General features: G+C 42.3%; 1 protein-coding gene across 1 annotated transcript in view; it reads left to right on the top strand.

Moving 5' to 3' along the window:
• Positions 1 to 21,506, top strand: part of HPCAL1 (hippocalcin like 1) — a 60,223-nt gene that overhangs the window by 12,146 nt on the left and 26,571 nt on the right. The window contains exon 2 of the mRNA XM_026037080.1: positions 2,777 to 2,823. The gene's annotated coding sequence lies outside the window, so the exon portion shown is untranslated. The remainder of the gene's footprint in view (positions 1 to 2,776; positions 2,824 to 21,506) is intronic.

The raw sequence follows: 21,506 nt of genomic DNA, 5'->3' as shown, positions 1-21,506 counted from the left end.
GGCATTTAGTTTTTAAATAGTGGCTGAATAGTCTCGCTGGGCTCTTCTGTAAAGCTTGTGCCTTCTTTGTGTGTGTCCAATTCAACCCCTTCCCTGCACTCTCAGCATGCAAGAGGCTTCTGAATCACTTGTGGTTGTTTCCTATTCTGGTGTTGACTCGATTCAGCTCTTCCAGAGCCTTCACGTCATTGGGTTGGAAACTTTGACAGATGAGCATTCAGTTCCTTGTAAAATGAAGATTACAGGTTTTCTTCCTTTAAAAAAAAATAAACCTAGAACTCTTCGTTTAAATGTTTGTATTGCTGCCAGTTTGTGACATTTGTGAATGCCTGTGCAGCGAGAGTAACGGGGATTTCATGGAGTCTCACCCTTCCTTCCTGTGTGCGGAAGAYGTGCGCTGAAGGGCAAAGACAACAGGATAAAATAGGAAAAAAACAATTTAGGGAGCGCTCACTTAAATCACCCTCCTTCTCTGGGCCATATAGAGCTGTCTGAACTTATCCCACAGCTTTTGGGAAGGTGGGCACGGCAGGGTTAGGTCTGTAAAAGCTGGTGGCCTGGGACTGTGCGTGGGCACCTCTGGTGGGGTGAGGGTGCCCGATGGTCCCACTGCAGACCTCACCTCTGCAATGCTCCCTCTTTTGTCTCCTCTGTGCTATTTATGCAGGGAGCAGAGTGAGCAAGGAGCTTAATGTTGGATATTTTCTTTTCTTCTTGGTGATTACATTTGAAAACCAGTGGAGAATTAGTAAGCGATAATATAGTTACTGATTTTTTTTTTTCCAAGGGGAGGAGATGGAATTGTAGCATAGTTGGTCTGACTTTTTTTTTTTTCTCCACAGTATTTTCCTGAAAACTAATAATTATTTTCCTTGTTTGGGTGTTAATAAGTTACAGTCATCATGGATTAGCCTGGAACAAATCATAGCAAATTTACTAATTTCCTTCAGTGTCAGGGTAACTGATCCTGTGGATAGCCAAAGAGCAGACGATACGATATATTCCAGCCCTGGGCTTTTAGCACAGTTCTGATATTGTCAAAAGGAAGCTAGAGAAAAGAAATCTCAGTGAAACCTCTGTTCCATGCATGGTGCAAGACAGGTTTGTTAATCATACTCCAGGATTGGTTCTGGTAAGTGATCAAACTCAAAACAGATCTTCAGTGGGATTTTCAGAAATGGACCTCGTGGCTTGGGTTTGTTATCTTATTTGCTATATTATAATTCATACTTTTATTAAAATAGGTGTTCATGCTCAATGAGTGACATCAAACTAGCGGAGATGTTTGCACTTTAAAGGAGGGATTAGCTTCTTAAATAACTTCTTGCACACAGGAAAATGAACTTGGAAGTCCAAGCAGTTAAACCTGCAGGTGTTAGTGATATGTTAGTGTAATTCCTATTGAGTGAGTTGGCTGTGCAAACTAGTTAGGGAGTAGTTCCACTGAAAAACTATCTTGGGGTTGTGGTGGGTCACACATGGCTTAGTGTCATCCTGCCCTGAAAAAAGCAAACGGAGTTTTGACTTAATGATGTGTCTCACGCTAGTTCTCTTTGTGCTATGCTATTGCAAGGCCTTCGCTGGAGTATCGACTCCAGCTTGGGACATGGTGTGTGAAGGAAGATATGGAGAAAATCAAAGACAATTGAGGCATCTAGAACAGGCACTTGGAGCAAGTTCCTGCTTGTCRAGGATGGTTAACCATTGAGGAGATCGCTGGGACATTTTGGTGATAYCTGTGGAATTGAGGCTTTATGAAGGACAGACCAACGGCTCCCATCCTGTGGTGGACTAAAGGCTCTTGTGAGTTGGATCACAGGCCCACTGGGGTTTTGTTTGTGGAGTTATGGAGTTCCTGGGTCAGACGGAATGGCAGGAGGGATTTCCACAAAGCGCATCCATAGGCAGCGGGATGGGCAGGACTGATGTTCCCAGCCATCTGTTTCTGTGATGTTACCAGCAGTTGTAGAAATTACATATAGCTCTGTCTTCTGTGGGGCTCTGTGAGAGTCGGGAGCAGGAGCAAGTCATTTGTCTTTGATTTTCTAATCCATAGACTCTCAGAGATTATGAATTTCAGGAGCAGGTGAACCACTTGTAGTGCTCTTGTCTCTGATTCCGTAAGTGCTGATGAACTGTCAGGATTCGTAGCTGGCAGATGCCAAAGGGATGCAAATTATTGCACTCTGCTTATTGAAGAATACTACTCAATCTGAAAGAAAAGTGATTTCTGTCCTTTCAGAACAGGGTTTAATGACTCYAGCAATCTTCGAATTGGTTTCCTCCTATTTCAGTTCCTTTCTTTTATCCTGTTTTTTGATCTTGTCATATTAATAGCTTGAAATTCGAGCCAAGTAAACCTCTCCACTGTGGTATTTTGATGTAATCTGAAGTTGCTTCTTGCCTATTTGAAAGATGAGTTTCAAAGGAAGTTGTTAAGCAGTAAGAATTGTTTGGGTAGATTTTTTTTTTTTTTTTTGAATGCCATAAGAATTTGCTATCCAAAGTCAAGAACAATCTGTGCATTTTTTCAACATGTGAGCTCTTTTCTATTTCAGGATAAAGAATAAAAAGCAGAAATAGGCAACAAAGCTGCAGTTGCTGCTTAGCTTTAGAGTAAGAACCAGATCCAGAGTTTTTGCATGTTGAAACAAATTCTGATTTATTTTCCAATTGGGAAAATTGGTTTGTAGAGGGGAGGCTGAGTAGTGGGATGGTTGTCACTTCAAAGAAAACTGTACTGTAAAGTATGTTTGTTTTGTGTTTTCTCCTTTAGGTAATTGAGTCCTGTGGACTTTCTCTGAAGAGGTTCCAAGATAGGTGGTGAGTACTTTTCAAATCATATTCCATTCATGATGCTCTTTAAATTAGTATAATAGAAAATATAAATGTCAACATTTATTTTGCAGCTGCTGCAGAAGTTCACCATTTGCTGAGCTTATGGTACATTTTAATTTTAGAGCTAGCTCCATCTCTGAGTAGGGGTTTGGCACCAAAATGTAAAGTTTTACTTTTGATTCAAAATTAATTTTCTGAGACTTGATTAGTTAAATAAATATTACATACATATTTTTAAACATTTGACTTCAGTGGGGAAAATCAGACTGTATAATAGACTACACTATCCAGTGAGGCAAAACTTTTTCCATTTCAGACATCAGCCTTCCTAGGGAAAAACCTGACCTTCTGTTTTAATCTAATGGAATGGAATTTCTAAAGGTTTAAATAACCTAGATAACTCCCTTTAATCTGCTGTGCGTGGCTGATTTGGCTCCTACCTATACCCCAAAGTTTCATTTATTTCATGTGTATGTCCTTTACTGGTTTCTTATTTGTAAGTAGGCTAAATGTTAAAGCAGTGAAGAGCTGCAGAAAAATAAGATTCATACAGAAACACTAACATTATTGCACTATAAAGATCTGCCTCTTGAACTGATGTAAATCAGTCTAGTTTCTCTTCCTCTGGTGGAGTTGCTCTCTTCCAGGGGGTATGAACTCAGAATCTGCTCTGTGGTACCTTTTGTGGTTTGTTTGTGCTGTTTCTAGATAAATGTGTACTCTTGTTTCCTCTTTCTAGATGCTTTCCAATGAGATTAACAAAATTATATCATTACGTATTAATTGCTCAGGAAGTTTATTCTTTAGTTGCATTTCCCTAGTGCGCAGGATACAAGCTATTAGAGCTCTTGTGTGTTCAGACTCATTAATGAACTGCAGTTGAATGACCAAAGCCTTTAATGGACTTTTCCATCTTCAAATAATGTATTTTCCATAGATAAGGTGCCTTTGAGTCCAGGTTAATGCAAAATGTCCATGCAGTGCACAGCTAAAATGTAATCACGTTCACTTCCTTTATGGTGCAGAGAAGTTTGGGGATGTTATGTTGTACTGTGCTTATGTCAACTTAAAGTACAGGTTCATCTTGGGCAAAAAAAGGTTTTTCTAATACCTCTCAAAAATATTTGTTAACAATTGCATTTTTCCATCCACTAAATTCCCTTACCTATTGCTCTGCTGGTTGCACTAGATGTAGGCAGATGGTCCTTCAGCTTGAGGACTGGATTCATAAAAATGTGCGTCTCTCAGGGCCAAGTTACGAATCCCTCGTCCCTTTTGCAGCTGTTCCTGTGCGTAAGAACTTATGAACCTCTCCTCTTCTCCCACCCCTACAGCTACCACTAACCTTTGTAATAAACCTGGATGCTATTTGTGCTGGTAATTGCCATATTGGGGCTTGAATCATCAGTTGATCTTTTTGAGGTGTTGAGAGATGAATCAAACTCTCTTCCTCAGGGCAGAGTGGAGTATGGGATTGGTGACTGTAATGTTGTATGTTTAAAGGCCAGAAAGGCCAGGCAATTTAAAACTGTCAATTTAAACTGTATACACTATCAGATTTTCTTTTCTTGTTGTTTCAGGTAGCATCTGAATAGGCCATAAGTGGAAAACTTATTAATACTCCAAAATATATACACTTGCTTTAATTACAGAGCTGGTTTTCTTTTTGTTTTCTCCTGCATAGTGCTGTCAGGTGGCATTTGCAGTACCACAGAAATCCTGAGGTCTTTCAGCAGGACTTGGGCTCCTGAGGTACTTCCACAAACAGGACTTAGAGCTGTTTGTGCATCATGATTTTGCTACTTCAGTGCTCCCTATTTCTCCTTGTATTTCAAATACAGATGGCTTATTCCAATTTCAGAATTGAAACGATCCCTACTAGCATCAAGGTGCTTGTCTAATGCGTATGGTTTCCATATGGAGGCTTATGGTGGTCTTGCTATGTCCATTCCTGCTTGGCATGTTGTAAAAGAGAGACCTGAAAGCTGACTGGCTTGTTTGAGCATTTATCAAAATGCAGCGTGAGGTTGATAGCACACAGGCTAGCTTCGGAACAAACCACAACATCAGGAAAAACATGGAAGTGCTGGGAAGTATGCTGAATTTTACCCAAATTGAGCGTGGTTGGAACTGATGGTGCCTGACAGCAGCAGCTCGGTGCTCTGCACACCCCGGCGTGCTTTATGGAGCCTGAGGTTCATCATTGTGTTCGSCTGCACGCCCAGATGGGAAAGGCAGTGCTCCCTGCCCAGGGGCTGTGGGAACACACATTAAGGGCATTTCTGGAGGGCTGCCGCAGGCTCTCACTGAGCAAACAGCTTAGTTATAGCTCTGCCTTTAGGTAGGGAGATCGCTCGGGCAAGGGCATGTTTGTCACTTCATTGGCAGCAGAGGCTGAAGGACCAGGCACCGACCACGTATTCGCTCCAGGAACAGGACAGCCAAAGCTGCATCGGTGTTGGGATCTCCTGTCCCTCATCCCTGGGCTCTTTCTGCTGCCTTGAGTGCAGCTCGACTGTAGTGTTGGGTTTGGGAGCTGGTGTTCAGCTCTGGCACGCTGAAGAAAGGCTTTGGAGGAGATCTCCGCAAGGTGCACATGGGGATAAACACATGGGGTGATGGCCACATAGGGCAGCAGAGAGTGAGCAGATCAGCACCCTAATAGGTGAAGGACAGCTGGCCACAAACACGTAATGAATAATAGCAGAAGCTGCCTGTTTTTGCATTTAAGTGGGGCTCTGGCCTCACTGGGCAGCTGTCTGTGGTCTGAGCTGTAGGAGGTCTTTTGATGCAGCRGTGAGATGAAGAGCCAGAACACCACGTCCTTCAATTTTGTAATAGAAAATTAAAAGTTTATGCAACCAACAACTGAAAGACCTGTCCTATCAAACTCATTCTGAGGGACGTTTTTTCTAAACTGAAAACTGACCTGAAACATGTTTAACCTTTACTTTAGAGGGAAGGCAGCTGGAAGGAGGCAGTCATATGAAATACCAGAGATTTGGGGCTATTTTTTAATATCTTGCAAAGATGCCTCGGGGCTACCTGCRACTTGTTACAGAAACTAGCAAAAACTGTTGTACCTGGTGCCTGGAGCTCTTGGGAATCGCTCGGGCGCTGGCAGTGCTGTCGTGTGCTGTGTTGGCACCTCCTCGTGCCACATCCCTCCTAGGTTTCCCATACAGCAAAAAAATTAAGGACCATTTATTATTTCTGAGACCACATATCGCTAATCAAGGCTGACCTTTTATCTTTTCCTATACCCAGCTGTGAAAGTTTATATTTGACACATTCCTTTGTTCTTCATCACTGTTAGAAATAGATTTCTATTAAAATTTTCACTATCAAAGTGTTTTTTTGCTGCGTTGTCGATTTATTTGCTGTGTTTGCTCTTTGCTCATTCAGGGATTTTTAGGAAAAAGCCGAATGGGTGTGAGCCCTGCCGTTCCTCTGCCTTTCATTTTATGAATGACTCCTCTGCCCGAATGCACACAGGCTTTGGGGATGCCAGCTCTGCAAGGGCTTCTAAAATTTCAGGGTTTATAGAGTCAGTACTTCATCTTATTTGGAAAAATTTTAAAGTAGTCTTGCTCTCAGAAATATCAGTTGCTAGCCCGGCTCCACAGAGGTGGAGGAGAGTGGGCACCAGGGTTTGGCTTATTCGATAACACAGTGTTGTTTTCCTGGTGTGTCCTGTACCTCCTGCAAACACCCTGTGGCTCCTGCACCTTGTGGAAATGCTATTATACAGCATAAAAAAGACGTGTAAGCTAGTGCAAGTATCTCGTGTTGATTCACTGCTATCCAAATGTTCATCCTTTAATAGTGTGGGATTACAAAGCATTATCATCCTCAGATTGACTCAGGTAGTGCTATTTTTATTTAATCTGTATTAAGGTATCATTGCGAATCTTTGGTCTTGTAGCATGGGGGTAATACGATTTACTATTTTTATAAAAAAATCAACATGGCCGTACAAATCCCATCCATACCAAGAGCTGCAAAGATTAGTTGTGAGCTCCATGCTTCTTTTCTTTTAATTTCTGATTTTAATAATGACCTCGATGATGTTGGCCAGGCTTGGAGTAAAATATGAATGTGCTTTGCTTTACAGTCAGAGCTTGGGAAATGCTTTGGGTTAAGTTTTTTCCAGGCCCTACTCCTCTTGGGGGGGAAACACCAGGGTTTTGTAAGGATTCGCCCCTCTCCTGTTGCTCAACCTACAACATCCCGTGGCCCCGATAAAGGAAAATTAAGAGGTGCCCCGGTGTTGAGGTCAGACTGAAAAGCCACCTGCAGAACGTGCGTTGGTCCAGCTGGCCCCGAGTGGGACCGTGACGGGTGAAGCTGCAGGACACCCCAAGCACCAAGCTCAACATGTGGGGAGCACCGTGTTTTCAGATGGCAGGAAAGGCATCGCTTTTACTCTGAGGAGAAGGCAATATTTCTGACAGGATTTTCCTGAAATGTGGCTGTACTTACACGCTGAAGTGGATTAAAATTAGTCTGCTTTGCAAAGAGTCTTGGAGCTAGGAGAAGCCGTGAGAAGTCACCACGGAAAGTCAGGCTGCTTGTGCTGTAGCACCTGAAGCTGCTGTGCTCCTGAATGGGGCCGTCTCACGTCATGTCTCATGTCTCACATCATCCCCATCGTGAGTATAAACACACACATATGGGACCTCAGCCCATTAAAAAAATCCAAATCAGCATTTCCAGCTCCTTCTACCACCCTCCATTTAATAATGAACCTTACAGCTTTGCCTGTATTAGCAGGTATACAGAAGCATCTGTCTTTTCATTTACTTCTTGCAGTCTGCAAGAAGTGAATTCTTTTTCTTTTCTTCTGGAAAGAAAAAAAGTCAACCCAAGGRCCTGTGGGACTCCAAAATTAAGAATGGGCCATGCAGCATTTCCATATGCAGTGGGTTTAGTAGTAGTAGCTTGTGAAGGCGCCATAGGGCTCTAGGGTTCCCAGTATAGCTCTGTGTCTGGCTTTACTAAAAAGCCATTTGGTCCTGTTCCCTGCTAACCATAACTTTTTGAATTAGATGCAGAAATCATTTGATAAAATCTGGTCTCTGTTACGTGTTTCAAAATAGGTGAGCATAAATTGCCAACTTTGCTGTAATAAAAGCCATGAAGGATTCTGACCTGGGATGTGTGCTGGGTTTTGGAAGTGCCAGGCAAGGAAAAATAAGTCCCCAAATCCTCAAGTTATAAATATTAATTGAAAGCCTTTTTAACGGAAAGGATAAAAAAAAAAAAAAAAAAGTGATATTCTGAGGTTTTGATCTAATGCATTTTTGTGTTCACAAACAACAAAACCTCCTTCATTGCACCCTTTTTATTTGTACTTGAGTTTAATGTGTATTTTGACTGTTTTTAAGTGTTTCAATAGCAAAGCTGCCAGGGCACAGACGTAGAGGTCTCGGTGTTTTGCTGCTGCATTCCAGCTGCAGCCCCGGGCATGGACTCGCTTGCCTTGTAACCTTGCTTTGGGTTTTGCGTCTTTTCCCACCACCAGGCATCTCATCTGCCTTTGCAGTTGGACCCACACATCTCCCTTCTCCTGCGGGAGGTTCTGGTGAAATCCATCTTGTTGTTGCTCAGGTACGATCTGGTTTTGCCTTTACACAGGCTCATTTCTCTGCATAAGAACACACGATACATGGGTTAAGCTGAGCAGCTTTGCTTCCTGTCCCATAAGCATTTGGGATTTACAAATACCGTCAATGGGTTACCAAGAAATCTTGTTTCTTAGCAGTCAAAGCCCTAACATACTTTTTAAAGTTTTCCTGGCTGTAACTACCTCATTTGAGGSATTTTTGGCTTTGTCTTTTTCCAAGTTAGCTGTCGGTGCTGATACAATTCCCATACGGATGTGGCTGCACCAGTGAGTCAATACTTCAGGCTTGCTGCGTTTCTGGAAACCACTCTAGATTCATAAGGAAAAGAGACAGCGTTGTTTCTTCTGGATTTTGTTGTTGTCGAGGATGAAATATTGGGATTGGAGAGCTAAAATGTAGTTCCTCCACAAATCTGTGTTTTCGCTTCATTACCAAAGAAGTGGGAGCAGTTTTCATTTCTAGATGCTTCCTAGGTGGCTTCACCCTGAAGTTGCAGAATCAATTGCCTTTATCCTGATTTCCCAAGCAAATGGAGCATGTCACAAAATGCACTTGAATCTGAGGTGGATTAAGATGTGGAATTCTCATTTCACAAGAAGATTTGAGTTTGATCTTCATCTAATTGGGAGGAAAATGTTGACATAACTTGATATTTTGTTCAATAAGATATCAGAAAAAAAAACACATTTAGAAAAATGAGGATTTTTGTACTGGGAGGGCTTATCATGAACAGATTACTTCATTACATCAGATGTTAGTATTAATGAGTGTGTGTCATGTTTCCTTTTTTTTTGGTTATGTACCATTACTACCTCCATGTCAGAAAGATTGAATTATTGTCTTTTAATTATCTACATTGGAATCATTACGCTAATTYGTTTTTAAGTCGTTTTCTGGATTAAAAAAAATCTCTCCAATTTATAATGAAATACTCTAATTCCAATTCATAATGAAATATTCTAACTCTGCAACAAGCAGTGCCATTAATATGTTTATATATGAGTGTGGAAATGTGGAACTTCAAGACTGGAAATCTTGAACAGATTACTTTCAGCATATCCTGTGATTGCCTTCATTGAGTCTTGTACATGTTATGTAAATATATAGAATTTGAGGAAAAGAAGTTTTTTTTTCCTTTAGTTTTTCTTGAATTTTGGCCTAGGGTATTGTTTGTTTTGACCAAATATATTTCACAAGCTCTGCCCCTTGCTCAGGTAATAGGATTGAATTGTCCCTCCTCACCACTACATTTTGAAGAAAATTTACCTACAAAATGGTGCTTGAATTGAGGATTGAGAGATGATGGTAAATACTGAAGATGCCTCAAGTGGGTAGTTACTAACTATTTATATACTAAATTTTGTCAGGTACCTGAGAAATTTCTCCAGATTGTCCTTTTGCATCAAGGTGCTTTTAAAAATCATTWTGTTTGGTCTCTAAGCAGAAGAGTTTTCTGAGCTGCCGGGTTCTCCTGTTATTTCTGTGTGAGGCCCCCATCGGTGGCTGTGGTGGCCCTGCCCAGGGTTCAATCCCCCTGTGCCACGGTGGGATCCAGGATTTGTTCTGCATCTGCATGAGTCAAATCCTGCCAGAATTAGTTTTAACAACAGAAATGCCAACCCACCCTTGAGTACAGTGATGTAACTGGATGCCTCCATAAATCTAAGGGTTAGGGATGACAGTTATGATGCATAGCACTGGGAGAATGTGAAGCTGCAGTCATTAAACAAAAATGGGCTTTTAAACTAATGGCAGCGGCCTAGACAGTTTTGCAGTGCAACAGTTTCCCTTAGGCTACAATTCTTCAAATTATGCAGGTCCTTTAAAAACAAAAATATTTTGTTTTGGTATAGTAGCCATGCCTTTATTTTCATTCCAAAGGTCAGGATACTAGACTTCTGCTGGSTTTTAAGATGGAGGCGTTGGAAAATGATGGATGGCAACATTTCTAGATAATTTCTTTATCATAATCCCCCCAAATTAAGCCACCTGCAATACCAAGTATTGACATGTTGTTCCTAAATGGGTTTTCAAGCCAGTGTGGGTGCACTTTTCTCCAGCCAAGGTCAGATGTACTTGAACCTTTACAGTTGTGTGCAATGTCTCTGTTAAGGCAAAATTGTGTCCAAATACCTCCATCAAAACCTCTTGAATGTTCCACTCCTGCTGTTTTAAAATGATGTACAGTAAAACAGCGTGTTGCCTTGTCTCCTTTGAAGCCATCATTCACAACCTATAATGATGAATGAACTGCATCTTCCTTGGTGCCAGAGATACCCCGATGGACACGGGCTACCTGTGCTTCAGGACAGTTTACAGAGGGCTGCTCATTTGCACGTCCCTTCATCAGCTTGTCTACATTCACATCTTGCACAAACTTGTTCTTTTTTTCTGTCCAGGCTTGGGCTTGTCTTGAAAGTAACGTTTTGTTTCCGTGTCTTCACACCTCCTTCTATCCCCCACACTTTAAGCTTTATCAGAGCACGTAATTCTTTTATTTTCTCCCTTTTATTACAAGGTAAGGAGGAGAGGACAGAATAAACCTTAGTGTGAAAGGATGTTGAGCAGCAGAGGATTGTTTTCTTTTTTAGTGAAATTCTCTTTAGTGAAATTCATCATGATGGTATCATTAGGTGTTTTGGTGCTCCTGCCATTCTAATGTCTCTGCTGGGATTCCTGGCATACACAAAACAAGATAAGCATGTGATCTTTTCCCACAGGGAAGCAGCTGGAGCACTGGGATGGTACCTAATGCCTTCTAGCCCTCAGGGCATCTCCTTCAAAAGAAGGCACAGAGCACTTCAATGGAAATTGTCTCTGAGTTGACCAAGTGAGGGCCTCCCAGATATGGCAGATGTATCCTGTGCAGCCTGTCTTTGGGATGTTGCTTAGGGAGAGGGGAAAACAGAMACCAAACCAAACAAACAAACCCTGCTCATCTCAGCTGGTGGCCAAACAGCTCAGGACAGATTCTGCTGCCTTCAATACTTTTTGTGTGATACTGTCTGGGAATGGGCAGGAGGTCTCCCACAGACTTCCTGGAGTGAACTCTCATGTTCTTGTGGCATCGCTGTAGGTATAATTTATGATGCCATCATGTCTAGATATAGTTAAGTGAGATTGGACTTTGTTATGTTGGAAAGTAGAAACGGAGATAACAAGAGTTTACCATGGAAATAGTGATGTCAGATGGTGTGAAGAAGAAAGTAATTGAACCTTTAACAATGGGAAGCTACTGTCTTAATTCACCCTTGGTCTCCTGTAAGCCTAGGTTTATAGCTTTCTCGCCTTGGTCTTGCTTGCAGAATAACTCCAGTTTGACTTTAAACAACTCCGGTCAAGTGTAGGTAAATTCCATTAGAGCCAGTTTTGAAGCCCTCTGTGTCATGAAATGGAAGTTTTAAGTTGACTATTTTAATGTCCTCTAGCTTTCGACAGTGTCCTTCAAAGCTCCTGGACTTAACAGAAGTTGGAAAGAATGGGTAGCAAGCACACTGGGGACCTTCTATGAAATCTAGGGCATTGAACTCAGGTTTCCCAATCTGACAAGTTGTCGTCTTTGATTTCATATGAAATGCTAGCTCTCTGCAGGTTTTGGTCCTCTTGTGGGACCTCTATAATGTATGGGTAGTTCCATCACTTTGGGATTGTCCTCTGCTTCCTTTGTCTGTCAACCAAAAAAGGCTTTCCTGTTTTCTGTGAAAGAAGAGAGCTGTCTAAATACAGCAGTTTAAGYAGTATTTTCTCATTCCTGGGGAGTACATTTGAATCTGGAGAGGAAATGCAAGAAGAGAGGTTGGGTTAAATATAACATGAACATTTGAACAGATGGCTGACCTTTGTAGCACCACGAACCATCTCATTTTAGAAATTTCCAGGCTCTGTTTTTTTAAGTTTGTCATGCTCTCTACAACCATTCTGATTGCAGACACGTGATACGATTTATTAGATTTCCACAAGGCTTTGTTAGTTGATTTCCCTGCTGTTTGAATCRCTGAACTTTAGGTGGAAAATGCAAAATGGAGAGAGAAAAAAAAAAAACACACACACACACATAAAACCACTGCATGTTCATGTGGTAGGAACATGGATGGTAGCAACTCCATTTTCTGCAAACTGTCTTTTTAAAGCACTTGGAAGTGTTGGTTGAGGGGGTGCTCCCAACTCTGCTGGAAGGGGGGCTATTCCTGCAGAAAACAGGATCCCTTCTGCTTTATCAGAAGATCCTGGTCCTCGGTTTCATTTGATCCTCAGCCGTAGCTTAGGCAAGGGATAGGGAACAGTTAACTGTGTACAGAGAGGAGACAGATGATCGTCTTGCCCCAAATCACTTATCCGTCTTAAGGGTCTACCCTTGTCTGCCTGAATGAGCCAGCTAATCTTCCAGGGAGCTGCACAAGTGTGTTCTGAGCTCTGTGTGGTGTGAAGAGAGAGCYGGCACAAAACACTCGCGTGCCCCTCGTCCACCGTTCTCCAAAAGCTCTACTCTGTGGGCCTGATTAATGGTAAAGGAATAGTACTTTGTGGAGCAAATCATTTCAAGCTATGGCAGATTCTCTGTCATCTGGAGGTTTTTAAATCMAAGTTACATATCTCTTAGAAATATATGTGGTAGGCCAAACAGGAGTACTGGTGCAGATATTATTGTAGAAACTCTTTCAGTCCTGAGGCATTTGACTAGACTGGTTATTCCCAAATTATCTCTTGCTGTGTCTATATGTGAGATCACATGTGAAATTCCCGGGGTTGTGCTTATGCCAGCTGGATGGTGACTGGGAAGAGCAGGTTCCTACATGGTGGCCTCACGCGAGGTCCTTGGCACCATCGAAGAGAAACATTCGGATGGATGATGCTGGGAATCAGTGGCATCCATCAGGAGGGGAGATATTCCTGAAAAACTCCAGAATTACCTCCACAAGGTGCAGCCCGCACTAGCCAGGAGAAAACTGAATGAAAGGGAAAAATCAGCCTCCGTGTAGCTCTGTTTGTTTATGGCAGCCGGATCGTGGCCACCGTTGGCTTCCGTTGAGGTCTGTCAGCGGCTCTGGGGGCTGCGCGTGGCTGGAGCGGCCCCGAGTCCGCGTGGAGCCGCTCCGAGACAGGCTATCTGCAAGAGGTTTCTCCTTGTTCATCTCCTGTAAATAACGGCGCCGTGAGAATGTCTGTTCTTTCCTATTGCTTCCCCTTGCCAAACCTGCCATTTTCTGTCAAACTATTTTAGAAAGATATATTTGGCGAGTGGCTGTTTACTTCATTCTTCCCCATCACTGCTGCCTGTCCACGAAATGCAAATCTGTTTGCATGCAAGTTTAGCTGTAGCACGGACCACAGAATTCCTTAAATCACAGTTGCTTTCTACTATTTTTTTTTAGCTCCTTTTTTCCCCATAATGGAGGAACTGCAAATGCTTCATATATGAAGAACAACAGGTACAAAGCCAGCAGCTGTTAGCAGCTGGAGCAGCTGCACGGTCAAGTTTCCTTGCTTATCCCAGGAGTTGGAGCTTTCCACATTCTTAGCATTAGCTGGCTATAACAAAGAGAGTATAATAAGGATTAGATTTGCAGGAGTAAGTTTATCATACCTTCAGAAATGTCTACAAAGAAGCTGCAACCCACGTTGGATCCCTGACACAGGTGATGAGCCAACAAGGGACACTTCGTTGTAATGACTTTTGGCAAGATTCATTTACCAGGAGCACTCGGTCGACTTAGCTTTTTTGGAAGAAAAGTGATTTCCTTGGGCTAGTTTCGCTAGGGTCGCTTCTCTGAAGTGAATTTACCTCCGTGGTAGCATATGATTTGTTTTGTTTTATGCTCTTGGCAGAATGTTTCTTTTCCATAGTAAATTAAATACTCCTTCATAACGGAGCTCTGTACARAATTCTTCTGTTCATCCCTCTCAAATCGTGGGGGAATAAGGAAGAGTCCTTAAGGATATGGGTTGCTGCAGGGTTTGTTTTAAACTGATAAATTTAAGATTGCCCTTGCTGAAATGAGCAGTGGCAAAGCTAGTCTGCTCTGCACATAGTTACTGCAATATGAAATAACACCAGATACCATACCTTAATAATGGATTTTTATGAGGAGAATGAGGAGCATTGGGACTGTAGATATAAAAGGAAATGCAATTATAAAAGAAAAAGAACAAACAGTTGCTTATAATCTATAAAAAAATGCTACTGATTGCCTTCAGGTTTCCCTTCCATGCCTTAAGGTTTTCTCATTAGGAGCAGTTTCTGTAAATACCATCTTTTTTCTTTCCCTTGGAGACATCTCAAATTGCAGGGCTAGAATTGCTATCTGTGTAATCAATAAACTTTAATCTACATGACTTTTTTTTCCCTTGAAGTTGATAGTCAAGATAACATGTCCAAAGCAAATGTAAAATGAGACTTAGATTCAACTTGGCTCACTCACTTTATACTTGTCTCATAATTTTGCAAAATGAACATATTCCAAAACAATTACATTCATTGCTAAGTGGACAATAAATGATTAATCTGCTAGAAGGCAGCCAGTACAGTAGAGTCTTTGAAACAATTTTGAGTAAAAATCTCCCCTCTATTCCTTCCCTACAAGAATGGTTTCAAGATAATACCCAGACAATAAAATAAATTGGGATTTGTTGCCTGACCCTCTTTTAGTCAACTCCTTTTCTTTAGTGTTATGATTATGCCTTACACTGAAAGGTGTATAATGAAGGGGAAGTCTTAGACCTTGGATATGAAGTCTGCCCTGAGCCAGAAGAATTTACAATTTTGTATTTCATTTTAGGTGATTAGATTATCATCAGGTCAGCTGGATTTCTTTTCATACATTTAGATGCATGCTAAATCTAGGAGAATCTTTATTCTCGACAACAGCTCTTTGTTGTTGATCTAAGGTCACAAATGCTGTTCTCCGTTAGYTGATAGCATCGTGCAGAGCATGGGAAAATATTAATCGATAATCTTTTGACTGCCTGGAGTAGTTCCCGTAATGGGTATACCTGCTTAAGCCCTGACTTTATTTTCAGAAGCTGCCTCTAGTTTTGCCTACGTGCTGCAGAGGAAGAGCTTGCCAGCCCTTAGTTAAGCAGCTGTCTGATTTGAAGACGAAATTAGGAAGATGACTAAACACTTTAAAATGCAAAGATTTTTTGAGAGAAAAAGCAAGATGGAGCTGAAAGACTGCAGAAAAGCCTTCACTTTGGTTTCTTACACATTTTGTACATTTTTAACATTATTGCAGCTCTAAGTCATAGTGCTGYGTACAACATTGCACTGATGCAACTGATTCAGAAAAACATCCTCTGGTGTGTGTTGGTACCATGGACTTTTGTATGTGCTACGTCTGGTTTTAATTGTCTTCCTCTTGAAGAGACATCCTCAGATTATTTCCTCAGGTTAGAGGCTAAGCTGATTTTCATTATTTTGAATAGCAGCAATACACGAGGTTGCACGGCCGCCTCAGCAAGCTCTCCACTTGGGAAGAGAAGTGGAAGTGGACACATATTAGGGAGTAATATGGGTGTAATTTCTTACACCAAAGTTATTGCAGTCGCAGTTATTCCAGCAACACCCTTCTTTTCCTTGGTAAGCCAGACAATAACAAGTTTGATGGGAATTCTGTTGCTGGCTTTGACTCTCCATGAGCTGCAGATGCAAAGCCAATTGCTGTGGGTATAGCTGAGTGTTGGAGGGATGCACCTACAAACCTCATCACACCTATGCTGTCTGATAGAAAATATGGTAGATATGATCTAGTGTGGGTCTGTGAAGGAACTATGGCTCCTTATAGGGAATATTTTCTCTCTCCCAAAGGCAACTCTGTGATCTGTTAGGAACACTTCCGGTGGAAGAAAAAGGTTTTTAAGCTGGCTTGTACTACTTTTTTAAATCTTATCAAAAGGCAGCTCTCTCAGCTAAATGAATCACCTTTTGTAATTGCGTGCRGTAGAAGGAACAGTCATGACAGGCCTTATAAATGATGCAGCTTGCATTTACTTAGGATGCTCACGTTCRGGAATGAACTTGAGTGAGACATCTGTGCTGCACTCAGGGTATGCAGAGCAAAGAGTCTTTCTACACTTAATGTATTTGTAACCAAATTTTAACAGGGAAACGTGAGGCAGATGCTCCCACCCAGCAGCAGATACGAACCTTTGGTATTGCTTTGGTGCCTGTTCCAAAATGGATCAAATTACCCCTGTTTAAAAATAACCACCCTTCCTTTCTCCAAACCTCCAGCTGTGGGAGCCTGTGCTGCAGCTCCTACCAAATGAGATAAAACAGCAGTGACACTGCGGTGAAATCAGAAAGTGGATTTGAACGTACTGAAGGAGAGGACCAAGAGCAATTTCGTCTGTGGATGCTGAGGGATGAAGCGACAGGAGGCAATTAACCTCATTTAATCTTAAATTTAAGACCTGTCATTTAAGTTTCTCTTTGGGCYGGTGGTGGTTGGAATACCAGGTTTTAAGAGGCAGTGTTGATTGGGAAGTCCAGTCTGCTGCTGTCACAGAGAGTGTGGGCCACTTCCAGCTTGAAAACCCCTCTTGGGTGTTTGTCCCTCCTGAAAGGCTGTTCATCTCCCTCCCTCATGAGAAACTGCTCCACTTTTGGTTTCAATGTACTCACAGGCAGTTTAATATTTGCTTTTGGGTCAGCACTGTGTGTTTCCCCCTTCGCCCCCCCCTTCTTCTGTCCTCATGCCTTCTTAGCAAATGCTCCTCTCCCTCCTTTGTCCCTTAGTTTTGTTAAGCTGAATCAGCCAAATCCTGCTGATCTGCCACTTTCCTTACTCTCCTTTTTTTATTTATTATTTGTATGACTGAAGAACATTCTAATCTTTGTTCTTTATTTTTATGTGCATGATCTAATTCTGCTTGACTTCAGCAATTCCACTCTGCTTGCTGACCTCCGTGACACAACTGTCTTTGCTGAGTGGCTCTTCCTTGCCCTTCCTTGTGGGCGGTCTGCTCCGTCCTAATGTCCCTTGGAAATGTGGGAATCATATCCCTAGACTCCCTTTTTTTTTTTTTTTTTTTTTTTTTTTTTTTTTTTTTTTTTTTTTTTGAGTATCTGTGGTCAGATCCTCAGTTTAATATAGTGGGGAGTTACAATAATATAGATTTCTTATCCTTCTCATATCCTTCTCTGTTCCCTGACTTTCATGCCGACTTTTCCATGGGCTTGCCCTAGTTCCTAGTTGTAATGCATTAACGCTTGATCTTATTTCTTTCTAATCATCTGTGAATTTCTAGCTAAYTAGATACCATCCTATCAGACTGCTTATACCAATGCTAATACACTCCTTGTTCTCCCAAATTTAGATGATGCCTTGTGCTTTCATTGTCCACATTTACCAATCTGCCTGTCTGTTTATTAAAACCAGACGTGGGAATTAGTTGATTTTCCTGAAAAGTCCCCAGGGGGGCTTTTTTGTTGTTGTTTTTGTTTCAAACTCAAGTTGGCCATGCCCGTACTGCGCAGGCCTACCTCATCTGCTGAGAAACATCCTATTTCTGAAATGGCTTCTAGTGGCTGCACATCCTGAAACTCCTCTTGCAGTTCTTGAACCATATGGAGGACATCATTACCTTATAATGACTTTTCCTTCTTTTTTTAGGGTCAAATGAAATCCCTGGAGACCAGGCTCCAAGGTTAGGCCTGGCCTCCTGAGGCTCTTTCTATAGCTCAGAGAGACGTAGGCACCTAGGAGAGCATCTAAAATAGGCTCCTGCTCTCAATTGCTTTCCTAGTCTACTTCTTCCCCTTGGCCGTGAGAGGATCCTCTTCTGGGCTAAATTTAGTCCTCTTCACAGGCCTTATCCATGTGGTCGAGTTCTCCCTCTGCAACCAAGAGCTGTGGCTCTTCCTGTCTTACCAGAAGGCTAAACATAATCTATCAGGAAACTTGGAGACTCTAATAATAAAAAAGACCACATAAAGTGGAGTTAGGAAGCACAAAGCTGAGAACAGCATAGAGGAGCAGACTGAGGTGCAGGATGGAAAAGGAGATAGAGAAGCAGAGTATGAGGGAGAACTTGAGGACCCCAGTGTGCATGTGGTGGCTTGTAAAGGCGACTGAAAGACTTTCTTGGTACCGAAAGGTCTTGCAGCCTCTCTCAGAGGAGGAAGAATGAGGCCAGATTGCTGTGCTTACAGAGAATGATTGTTTTATTTCTCATTAAGAGGGYAGGCACAAAATCAGATTTGCACTCTGAGTTCTCTTATATTTTTAGCCTGTGATTGGATTGCAGATGCACACTGGATATTTACATTTCTGGAGGCAGGCTCTGGTGCAGTTGTCTTAACCAGAATCCAAGTTAATTTGCTGAGCTTCCAGATGGAAGCCATTCATTTCTCTATTACAAGTTTGCAGGAATGCTTAATTTAATCTAGATYTTCTAGCTCAGTAGTTGACCTGTTTTAACATTCAAGCATTTTTCTCCTAACTTCCTCTTCTGTTTTCTGTGGGTTTTTTTTCCGAGCTGAATTATCTCCTTGTGTGGTATAAAGGAAAATGAGTTTTGCAGAAGGAACCACCTGTCTGTCATTYATCCTGACTGGAAGCTCTTAAGCAACAGATGCCTTTGCATCTTTTAGACCGAGTTTTCTAAGTAGGGACTAAGCGCAAGGCRTAGCTGGTAGGGCCTCTTAGCACTCTTTCAATTGGCTTTTTGACGCTGAATAAATTATGCCAAGTCCTTTGTTTTGAACTATTTAACAAATACCTTCTTATTCTAGTCTAGCACATGTGCTGAATAAAGATGTTGTTAAAAGTACCAGCTTTTGCTCTGTTGCGGCAAGATAAGGATATTTGCAGGGGAAGCCTCATAATTTTCCTTAGCAACATTGAGCTCCCGGTGAATTGAGTGACTTGTGATTGTGTTAGAGTCATTTCTTTAATGAAATTTTAAACTACATGCCTCTCTACAATCACTGCTGCCTGGGGTTCTTAGATATCTGCGCAAACACTGCATGAATATAATTTCCGTTGCATGCAGCGAGCAGTGAACAAGGAGAGGCAGAGCAGACAGGTAGCGTTAGCTCACAAACCAATCCTTTTTTTTTTTTTTTTTTTCTCATTGTGGTAGGAAAATATGACGCATCACATTTTCTTGCTACTTCAGTTTCAGAATGAGCGGGTCAAACCAGCTTGAGGTCAGCATTATTGCTTCTTCCGTGTTAGGAATTCCCAGTGCTCCCAGCAGCCAAATCTCATCCCAGAAAATACAGGCGTTGGGCTGGGAGAGACTGAAGCCCCTGCAGCTGGGAAGCAGATGTGCCCAGTGCCAGGGACACACAGGACACTGTGCAGAGACCTGGGGCGCTCAGCACAGGGATGAGCCTTGCAGTCCTCATCCTCTATGGTTCCAGTATCTCCTATGGTCATGCGAAAACTTAAAAACTGCAAAACACTCGTGAGGCTGGTGCCCACTAAGGCAGCGATAACAGTATTTGGTTATTTAGTGCTCAGGCCAGTACCTCAGATTAACAGTGACTGAAACAGCAGGGGCACAATTTCTTTAATAGCACCCAAGCAACCCAAGAGATGTGTAAATTTGCATCTTGCTCATTTGTTTGAATAACATACTGACTCACTAGTGGGAGAATTAATTTTGTTTCCTTCCAGAAGGGGGATTGACATAATAAACTTGAGTAGGGAAACAATCTAGTACTTTAAATTATTAAAATTATCTAAATGGTGCTGTAATGCATATTCTACTAGAGCATTGTTTTCTTCCTTACTCTCTTAAGTGTAGGAAAAGGTGAATGAAAAAGAGAAAGAAATAGCGTAAGCGTTGGAGAAAGAACACAAAGTTCTTGTTTCCGAAATTCTGCTCTGAGATGACCTTGYTTAGAAAGTGGCAACCTGAAAATTTTCTCCCCATCATGTTGCACTCGCCTGCAGCTTGCTAAGTCCTCCTGGGTTTTTCTGGATGTCCTTGCCTTAGTCTGAAGAGGCCACTGAAAGGCTGCAGAGCTTGTTGGTGCTTCTCCACCTTGCATGTGCCTGCTGCAAGGATGCGGCCACATGGCTCCGGGCTTCCCTTCCCCCTGCCACAGCCGCAGCCGCTGGTTTGGGCCACCCAGCAAATCCTATTAAGACAGGAGTGTCAATACAATGTATGAAACCTGGGTTCAGAGGAGCCTATTTATAGCTGCATTAAGGGTGCTGTGTACACATGGCTTTTCTTTCACACCTAATCTAGGACCTTGGCAGATTTGCGGTCCCCTCTACCTGCTCGGTAGCGTGCCGGGCCTCGGAGCGCCGCGCGCTAATGCGCTGCTCCGAGGCAGGAAATCCTGCTGTCTCTTAAAGCAACCTGAGGACCAGCRCAGTGGGGGTTCAGGCTTCTCTGCTGGCCTCTTTTTATAGCCCCTTCCTGCTTCCCTTGCACCAGAGTTGCTCCTAGGGCTTGGTAGGGGTGCATGTGCCCTTCAGGACCGCGTCAGGGAGAGGGGCGGAGTGGTGGGACATTTCCTCATCCCATTAAACTTCTCAAGCTCTTCACTCCGTACTGAGCAGGTTTTCTAAATATTCTGATTCAAAGTGTGTGTATAGAAAGGAGTTCAGAGCAACCAAATGCACCAGATTTGCAGGTTGGCAAACAGAAGCTGAAGCAAGGAGAGGTCCTTGGCCTTCGTGGGAAGGTAGATTTGCACATCCACTTTCACCCCACAGGGTGGCTGCAAGTGGCAGTTTTGGGGTCTTTGCTGGTGGGCAGTTAGGAAGGACCCGCCTATAAATGGTTTCAAGTCTTGGAAATCCAGCCACAGACCAAGGACCTCCTTTGTGAGCACACATCCACAATCCGCTTTTAGCTCACACTGTGGCATTTTGTGACCACACTAATGTCATGTTAACGAATTGCCATGAATTTTATGTAAAAACAGCACAACAGTTTGGACTATATGGTCTCTAGAGGTCACTTCCAATCTTTACTATTCTGTGATTCTTCTCTTCTCTTCTCTTCTCTTCTCTTCTCTTCTCTTCTCTTCTCTTCTCTTCTCTTCTCTTCTCTTCTCTTCTCTTCTCTTCTCTTCTCTTC

The sequence above is a fragment of the Nothoprocta perdicaria genome, unplaced genomic scaffold (genome assembly GCF_003342845.1).
Source record: "Nothoprocta perdicaria isolate Ctin4 unplaced genomic scaffold, notPer1 scaffold_19, whole genome shotgun sequence".
Taxonomy (NCBI): domain Eukaryota; kingdom Metazoa; phylum Chordata; class Aves; order Tinamiformes; family Tinamidae; genus Nothoprocta; species Nothoprocta perdicaria.
This window is presented reverse-complemented; position numbering and strand designations above follow the sequence as displayed.